Source organism: Mus caroli, chromosome 8, assembly GCF_900094665.2.
Source record: "Mus caroli chromosome 8, CAROLI_EIJ_v1.1, whole genome shotgun sequence".
NCBI lineage: Eukaryota > Metazoa > Chordata > Mammalia > Rodentia > Muridae > Mus > Mus caroli.
Window position 1 is genome coordinate 57,661,871 of NC_034577.1, and position 10,081 is coordinate 57,671,951.

A 10,081-nucleotide genomic window follows, 5' to 3' on the forward strand; every position below is an offset into this window, starting at 1 on the left:
TAGGAGTTCTCTGGTGGAATTTTTAGGGTCACTTATATATACTATCATATCATCTACAAATAGTGGTATTTTGACTTCTTCCTTTCCAATTTGTATCCCCTTGATCTCCTTTTGTTGTATTGCTCTGGCTAGGACTTCAAGTACTATGTTGAATAGGTAGGGAGAAAGTGGGCAGTCTTGTCTAGTCCCTGATTTTAGTGGGATTGCTTTATAGCACATTTTAAACATTATTGGTTAGTGGTTAAAGTCCCAGCCCACTGTGGGTGCTACTATCTCTGAACTGGTGGTTCCAGGCTCTATATGAAGGCAGGCAGAACAATCCATGAGGAGCCAACCTGTAAGCAGTACCCCTTCATGGCCTCTCCATCAGCTCCTGTCTCCGTGTTCTTGCTCAGATGAACTTCAGTCATGGAACAGTGATATGGAAGAATACATCAAATAAACCCTTCCCTCCCCAAGTTGCTTTGGTCATGGTGTTTCATCACAGCAATAGTAACCCTAATAAAAACATCATCAGATTTCTTGGGACTGAAATTGTTTGTGTCTTGGCTGGTTTTGTTGTTCACTTGACACACCTAGGATGATGAGAATATTAACTATTGTGGAATTACCTTCATTAGGTTAGCCTGTTGGCATGTCTATGAGTGTATTTTCTTTTTCTTTTTCTTTTTCTTTTTCTTTTTCTTTTTCTTTTTCTTTCTCTTTCTCTTTTTCTTTCTCTTTTTCTTTTCTTTTCTTTCTTTCTTTCTTTTTTTTTTTTTGTGGGGGACAGGGTCTGATTGGCCTTGAACTCAGAAATCCTCCTGGCACTGGGGATAGTGTGGGCACCATGCGCAGAGGACATTTCCTTATTGCTAATGAATGAAGAAGGGGCTAACTTACCATAGGCAGTGTGCTCCCTGGGCAGGTGGGCTTTGACTGTATTAAGAAAGACAGCTGAGCAAGCCAGAGAGCAGCATTCCTGAGTGGTCTTTGCTTTGGTTCCTACCTGGACTTCATTTGTGGTGGGACTGTGATGTAGGTATGGAAGTAGAATAAACCTTTCCCTTCCTGAGTTGTTTTTGGTCATGGTGCTTTATCACAGCAATAATAATGCTAACTATGATGTATGTATATTTATGCATGTCTTCATGTGGGTATGTTCAGGTCCTGGTTAAGCCAGAGTGTCGAATCCCTGAGGAGTTACTGGCATGAGTGATGGGAATCAAACTTGAGTCCTCTATAAAAGCAATATGCTCTTTTAATTGCGAAGCCAACTCTCTAATCCCTAGTATCTTTTTTTGTTTGTTTTTATTTTTGTTTTCTTTTCAAGACAGAATTTCCCTGTGTAGCCCTGGTTGTCTTGGGACTTGCTCTGTAGAAGTGCCTGGCCTCAAACTCAGAGATATGACCCCTCTCCACTGCCTCCTGAGTGCTGGGATTAAAGGCATGTGTCATCATCACCCAGAGTTTTTACATCCACTTAATTTCATATCTCCAGGCTGAAAATTACCTATACTACCCATGTAACATCTTTCTGTATTATTCTTTAATTATCCCATAGCTTCAGATTTTTTTTTGAGATTTATACTACCCACAAAATTCTTTTTGGCTCTATTGAAGTATAATTACATATAAAAATTGTACATATTTAAGGGACACTTCTTGTTGTTTTCCTGTACAAATATGCCCACATGCTTAATGAGCAAGCCTTTTTGCCTTCACTTTTGTTATGCTAAAAACATTGCCTGGAATAAGAGTCTCTGTTCTATAGGAGCAACATACACTGTTATTAGTGGGCCTCTTTACTCAGGAAGTTTAGAAAGCCAGCTTTTGAAGTTCTAGGGAGGGTCATATGAAATGAGACATGTGGAATGGCACCTACATTTGTTAGGTCTCAATAAACATAGTCATTGACATTCATTTCTCTTCCTGTGCCTGCCAACAATTGCAGATTTGCACTTTAAGTGATTCTTTTAAATTTAGTCTCAATTTGTATTTGGTCTATTTTAACATTTTCTTTTCGCTCCATGAATTTATCCCTTGGTGTGTGTGTGTGTGTGTGTATGTTTATTTTTATTACTTTTTTGAGACAGTTTGTTATATAGCTCAGGCTGGCTTTGAATCTACTATAAAGCCAAGTCCAGGATTGACTTGAATTCCTGATCTTTTGGCCTCTGCCTTTTGAGTTGCTAGGACCATAAGTGTGCTGTCACATTTAGTCTACTTGATTGATTAATTAATTAACAAATTAGTGTGTGTGTGTGTGTGTGCATAGAGATGCACACACGAATGTATATATGTGTCTGTGTCTCCATGAGGACCACAGAGTCTAGAAGAAAAATTGGATCCCCTGTTGTGAGCATAGCACACATAGGTCCTTGTGCCCACAGATCTCCAGAGAAGTCAGGAATGTTAAGAGCCCAGGCTTGTCCTTCCAGTGAGAAAGATGAAAACCCTATTCTTCCACCCTGAAAACTGAGAAGTGGTGGTGATTACTAGCTTGGCATCTGTGTTATCTGTTGGACCAGGCCATAGCAAGCTCCCACCTTAGGACCTGAGAAACCTAGTCATCTAAATGATTCTTAGAGCCAGAGGCTATACTGTAACTGTACAACTGGGATCAGACCAGACTCTAAGGCACTTAAGCCTGTACAGATAGCATATCTCAAGAACCCGTCTTCTTGGAAGAAATGGCATGTTCTCTGAGTTGAGTTTCAATGTAATTGGACTTCTTAGGACCAGTGATTGGTTTACACCAGGGACTCCCACCCTTCACCTCCCAGTTATACTAGGCTTAAGTACATTGTGAATAAACCACTTGGCATTAGGCTCCCTAGTTTGATTCAGGGAGAGGAAAGTCAGTCTGTACTGAGTTTTCATTGTTATCTCGTTTTGGATCACTACCTGCATTGATGTGTGCAGGGACCCACCCCCACAGTCCCCTAGAGCTGAAATTACATATATTTGTGATTTTGTAATTATATGTATTTGTAATATATATGTAATATTTGGTTTTAGAACCTGACAGGGGTTCTAAAACCAAAGTCGGTCTTCTACAAGAGCAACAGGTATTTTTTTTTTTTTTTCGAGACAGGGTTTCTCTGTATAGTCCTGGCTGTCCTGGAACTCACTTTGTAGGCCAGGCTGGCCTCGAACTCAGAAATCTGCCTGCCTCTGCCTCCTGAGTGCTGGGATTAAAGGCGTGCGCCACCACGCCTGGCTTGCAACAAGTATTCTTAATCACTGAGGAAACTTCAGCTCTGCTTACTTAATTTTAGGTTTGAAAAAATTTTTAATTACATTTTTTAAAGATTTTATTATTTTATGTATGTGAGCACACTGTCACTCTTTTCAGACACACCAGAAGAGGGCATCAGATCCCATTACAGTTGGTTGTGAGCCACCATGTGGTTGCTGGGAATTGAACTCAGGACCTCTGGAAGAGCAGTCAGATGGCTCTTAAACACTGAGACATCTCTCCAGCCTGGCTTATTTGCTTTTAAAGACACATTTTTTTTTATGTGTATGTGTGTGCATTCGTTCATATGTGCACGTGGCTGTGACTGTCCTAAGAGGCCGGAAGAGGGAGTCAGATCTCCTGGGGTTAGAGTCATAGGCAGTCATGCCTGAAACTGAACTCAGGTTCTCTGTGAGAGCAGCAAGCCATTCTAAGGACTGTGTCATCTCTCCAGCCCCCTACATGGTCATTTTAAAAGTGACAGGCTGGGTTTGGTGGTACACACTTTTAGTCCTAGACTGAAGAGACAGGCAGAAGGATTTCTAAGAGTTTGATACTAGCCTGGTCTATTGAGTTACAGGCTAGCCAGGGCTACATTGTGAGGCCCTGTCTCAAAAATAAAGTAAGAATTAAAAAAAAAGTTTTCTCACCTGTGTACATATTGTGTTTTATTCCAATATTTTATATTATTATTATTATTATTATTATTATTATTATTATTATTATTATTATTTACTGAGACAGGATCTCATACTGTATACCAGGTTGTCCTCAAACACACTGTCAGTCTGGACATTCCTGATTTCTCTGGAGATCTGTGGGCACAAGGACCTTCGAGTGATATGCTCTCAACAGGGGATCCAATTCCCTCTTCTAGACTTTGTGGTACCCATTGGTGTGTGCATGGAGATACACACACACACACACACACACACAGACACAGAAACACACACACACAGACACAGACAGACAGACAGACACACACACACACACAGACACACACAGATACACACACACACAGATACACACAGATACACACACACAGAGACACACACAGAGACACAGACACACACACACACATTTCTGCTTCAGCCTTCTAAATGCTGATTTACAGGCATGATTTACTGATTTACATGCATGCCTGTCTCTCTCATGTAGGCCTGTAGAACTTGCCATCCTCCTGCCCCTGACTCTTAAGTACTGGGATTCCAGGCCTGTGCCACTTTGCCTAGCAAAACCTTTACAGAGTATACTGACTTTCAGTTTATTTACTTACTAATACTTTTTTTTTTTGGAGACAGAGTCTCCATGTGTAGCTCTGGCTGGCTTATAATTGAGTGAGCCTGAATAACTGGATTCAAAGCTTGTGCTGCCATACTTGACTGATTTTCAGTTTATTATTAATTCCTACATTGTTATAGTTTTGTTTTTTGTTGTTGTTGTTCTGTTTTTTTGTTTGTTTTAAACCTGCCTTTTCAAATTATTTATAGTTATAAGAGATGGAGCAATTGTTGGAGAATCAGCAAATAAAAACTTGGAAGAATTAAAAATCAGGCAAGTGTTTGTGCTTCTCATTGGCTGTTCTCACAAAAGTCTGCAGGCAGTAGACATTTATTCTGTTGAAAGAAGTCTTAGCAGCTCGCAATTCTCCGAGGTATGCATTCCTAGATCTTCATGGTTTTTTTCCTAGGTGTACGCTCCTCACTGTACTCAGGTTCATGCTGGGAAGGGTAACGTTACTTTTCTTTTTTTAAACCCCTTTAACTCTAGGTCCCAGTCATACCTTAAGAGAAATCATCAGAATCCTTCTGTAACCGAAAAGTAATTGTTCTCCGTGGGCTTTTTTAATTTAAAGTCATTTGAACTCAGTCTTGAGCATGAAAGCAGGGATCTGCAGAATTGCCCTTTTACAAACTTTTCAGAGTGGTCATTTAAAAAATATTAAATATATTAATAATATATTATATATAATGTTAATAATATATACAATCAGTAGTATATTATATAATAAATTATTAATATCATACACATTATACATTTATATATATTTTTGTTTACATATATATCTGCATACTAGAAGATGGTATCAGACAATTGTGAACTGCGAATGCAGGAAATTGAACTCAGGACATTTGGAAGAACAGTGAATGCTCTTAGCCACTGAGCCATCTCTCCAACCCTCAGAGCGGTCAGTCATTCTTTTGGCAGGGTAGAATCCTCTCTCTCCAGAGCCTAGCAGCCCCTGTGCTCTTTAGTCTGACAGGATTGAGGTGAATTGTGGGCCACACATGAAGAAATGCTTTTTATCCTATAGCCCAGGCTAGCCTTGGACTTATATATATAAAATGACCTTGGCCTTCTGTCTTAGTCAGGGTTTCTATTCCTGCACAAATATCATGACCAAGAAGCAGTTGGGGAGGAAAGGGCTTATTCGGCTTAACACTTCCATGCTACTGTGCATCACCAAAGGAAGTCAGGACTGGAACTCAAGCAGGTCAGGGAGCAGGAGCTGATGCAGAGGCCATGGAGGGATGTTCTTTACTAGCTTGCCTCCCCTGGCTTGCTCAGCCTTCTCTCTTATAGAACCCAAGACTACCAGCCCAGGGATGGTACCACCCACAAGGGGCCCTTCCCCCTTGATCGCTAATTGAGAAAATGCCCCACAGCTGGATCTCACGGAGACACTTTCCCAACTGAAGCTCCTTTCTCTGTGATAACTCCAGCCTCTGTCAAGTTGACACACAAAACCAGCCAGCACAGGTCTTCCTGCTTCTAGCTCCTGGGCACTTTTTATTTGTTTGTTTTGAGGCAGGTTGACTTTAAACTTTGTGGACTACTGGACCTGGCTCTCTTTAAGGGTTGTTAAATGTATGTGTTTAGTCATTTTAATGAGATTAGGTATTCATTCAGGTATCTCACAGGAATCAGACAGCTGTTAAAGACAGGAGGAGTGCAGGACCACACCCAATACAGAAGCATTGTTTATTTAGGACATTAGACAAGGATTCCAGAGTCCAGGTTGATATTGGAGTGCCCTAAGCTCTTTTTTTTTCTTTTGAGCCAAGGTCCCACTGTGTAGACGTGGCTGGCTTGTAATTTGCTGTGTAGACCTAGCTGGCTTCAACGTCACAGAGATCTACTTGTTTCTCTGCCTCCCGAGCGCTTCTGAGTCTCTCATCTCATGACTTCCTGACCTGTGTCCAACTCTCCGACTGTCAGGATCGGTGCAGGGTCTGAAGGAGGGGTGTATTTTTGTTCCTCTTGTAGACACTACTTTCTAAAACCCTGGAAATGGTGCATGGGGTTGGGGGTTGGGGGACAGAGCCAAAGCAAAGGAATAGACATCTTATTTACTTGAGTCTTGAGTTTGATGTGCAGCCCACCTCCTGTACTTGGCACTGCTGGCTGACAGAGTCTGTACTGACCCACCTACTTGTAGTTACAGATTATACAGGTATTAGAATTACCCATGACTCCTCTCAGTGTGCATATCAGTGTGTTAAGACTAGATTACTACATTCCAAAGGGCATCCTAGCTTTGTAAATTGATGTGATAAGTAAGCCCTGCTGAAGTTCAAAACTAGATTGCACGTAATTGTTTCATGGTAACGATGGGCTTAATGATGGACTTAATGTGGAATTTTGTGAAGGAGAGAAATTCATTAAACCATTCTTTTTGTTACCTGTAGCTTCTAAGATGAAATTGCTTGTTTACTTTTTTGTAATAGTTTTAGTGATGAGAGTATTCTACTTATACTGTGTCCTGAACTCCAATTACTAGTTATTATTATTATTATTATTATTATTATTATTATTATTATTCAGGGCCTAACTATGTAGCCATGGCTAATATGAATCTCACTGCAGACTAGGCTGACTTTAAACTCACAGAGATCAGCCTGCCTGATTAAAGATATGTGTTACTCAGAGAACAGCCTTGTCATCAATGGGAGGAGAGGTCCTTGGTCCTGTGAAGGCTTGATGGATGCCCCAGTGTAGGGAAATCCAGGGCTGAGAGGTGGGAGTGGGTGGGTGGGTAGAGGAACACCCTCATAGAAGCAGGGGGAGGGGAATGGGATAGGGGGCTTCTGGGAGGAGGCAAACTGAGTAAAGGGATAACACTTGAAATGTAAGTAAATTAAAAAAAAAGATGTGTGCCACTGTGCTTAGCACCCTCAATGTTTTTGAAGGTGCTAAAATTATGCAAAGTGTCTTGTATAATCAAAATGACAGTTACCTTAGAGCCTAGCAATTCTATTCCTATATATTTGCCCAAGAGGCTGAAAACACATCCAGAGAAATACATAGATTCATACGCATTCATTTCATAGATTCATAACAGGCTTATTCACAATAGCCAAAACTGAATTAGACTCAGGTGCCTATCAGCCAGAAAATTTACATACAGACTGTCATGTATTCACATAATGCAATACCATTCAACAATAAAAAAGAAATAAATACTGATACAACCTAAGTCTTTAAAACACCATGTGTGTGTGTACAATATACTGAAGAAAACAGTGTTTGCCATTGGGGAATGAGTAATGACTGACTAGATAGGAAAATGAAGAACTTTCTAGACACAGAGTGAGAGTGACATTCTATATCTTGACACATGTTTGTATTACATTGGTCAAAACACCAATTGCTACATTAAATGTTTGTGCATTCAAATGGGTGTGAGTTGCTTTTGGGGAAGGGTAGGGTATTACTATATACACCAGGCTGGCCTCAAACTCATAGAAAACTACCGAGCGTGACCTTCTGAGTGTTAGGATTAAAGGTATATACCACTATGCCTGACTAGTCATGAATTTTTTGAAGGGCCTTTAACAATTCCTTCTTTGAGAATTTTATGGATGTTTTGATCATACCTCTCCACTCCTTGAAACTCCTTCTAGATACCCTCACCAGGTCTCTTTTCTAACGCCAGTGGGCAGGCACTTTTACCCCAGGAGAAACGCGATGAACTCTAGTGATATACCTTCCTTCATCAATGCTCAGACTTAAGTTTACCGAGGTTGTTAACTTTATGATACATCAGAGAAATAACCACAATAAAGTGATGGATGCACGGCTAGACAGATGGAGACAGCAATCGAGGCAGCTAACGTGGCATTGTGCTAACCACAGTCTTGGTGCAGTCATCTCATTTTTTCCATGCTTAAATAATTTTCAAAATGAAATATTGGGAACACAAAGGCATTACTACTGAAGGCCTAAATAACTGACCCAAGGCTAGACTTCTAGGTAGCAAAAAATAGCATTATCAGTGAACACACACACACAACACACACACACACACACACACACACACACACACACACACACAGATATTTTACTTTAAGTATTTCTTCCCAAAGGGCCTTTAAAAAATGTTAAAAATGTATTTTTTCCACTCTGTTCTGATGCAAACAAAATTTCCACACTTATCACATAGTGTACAAATCTGATATGTCATTTTTAATCTTGGAGACACGTGCATGCCTTCACATCTTCCCTAAAATTTCTAGGTTGAATATGAAGAAAAAATAATGTTTACTAGCTGTTTGTTATGAAAGGTAGCAGGCATATTCAAAAAGGAATGCTACCATTTATTTGCTTTAATATTGAAATAAGAAGGGCCTTATTTATCCGTAAACACTGAATAAAGGTTTGTGGTTCAGTTTAGTTTGCCTAACTGCTCATGAATTAAATAAAAATACGTATTTTCTAACTTGGGGGAAGAAAAATCAGGAAGAGCAAGAGAAACTTAGCAAAGGAGAAGGAAAGCCCTTCCAGGAGGCATTTCTAACAAAGCATGCACTCTCCTCCTTCATTTTGAGCCATATTTCTTTTACAGCTAAAATATTCAGGAGGAAACCATCCAGGAAGGCACAAGCAATAAAGCTCTTGTATCTGGATAAGGGAAACATCTTAACAGTCAACATGAAAGAGTAAAAAAGAAAAGTTTCATTCCGAGGCAAAGAAAATACTAGAATCTTGTAAACACTCACCAGAAACATTCCTCTCCTGAGAGAAGCCAGGACGGAGCCCGCGAGGCTGGTTAGACAGTCTTCCGCGTGTTGGGTCAGGACTAGGTTGCGCAGTTAGTAAGCATTCTCTTTTGCTCTTTTCCAGGTCCTGCAAATGCTGACTTCACGGTGCTAGTTCACCGTCCTAAGCTCACTAATCTTGCCGGCTTTGAAGCAGGACTCCTTCAAGGTGAATCTGTACTCTCAAGGCAAAGAATAAATAAACTAAAAACTCATTTCCTTGTGAAGGATCGACAAGGAACCAGGAAGTGGTGTGAACATTCAGATGTTTGCTCTTTCTACCACACACCTATCTGCAAACACCACTAATATATACAACCCGGAGCGAGCAAACACTACCCATGGGCAGGAGCGCAAGCAACTTAGAGGCATGACGTATGTGCCTGTGGTCAATTCATTAACTTTAAGGACACAGCCTGGTCGGGATGATTAGAATTTTGGAAACAGGCAACTTTCAGACTTTGTTGCTACTTACTGAGTTTGGATTTTGTTTTCTCCAGTATATTCTCAGTGCTCTCTGTTATTGTCTCACAGTGAGGAGCTCCCTGACTGTCCATCATATTTATTTTCTATTAGTGGAATCTGCAGGCTATGAAAAGTATTTGGATAGATTTGGAAAGTATTATATTAATTAAGGTGACCTAAATTCAGACAAAAAATGCATATCTTTTTCAAATGAAGATCTTAACTTGTAGTGTATAAACAGTATATACATAAGTATATAAACAAGTGAAGTGGGGGCAGTGGTGGCTCATGCCTTTAATCCCAGCACTTGGGAGGCAGAGACAGGCGAATTTCTGAGTTTGAGGCCAACCTGGACTCC

The 10,081-nt window shown here is 40.3% G+C and overlaps 1 protein-coding gene across 1 annotated transcript in view; it reads right to left on the reverse strand.

Moving 5' to 3' along the window:
* The window catches only part of Smim31 (small integral membrane protein 31), a 39,163-nt gene extending 29,622 nt beyond the window's left edge, over nt 1–9,541 (reverse strand). The window contains exon 1 of the mRNA XM_029480916.1: nt 9,220–9,541. The gene's annotated coding sequence lies outside the window, so the exon portion shown is untranslated. The remainder of the gene's footprint in view (nt 1–9,219) is intronic.
* Nucleotides 9,542–10,081: the final 540 nt, after the last annotated feature.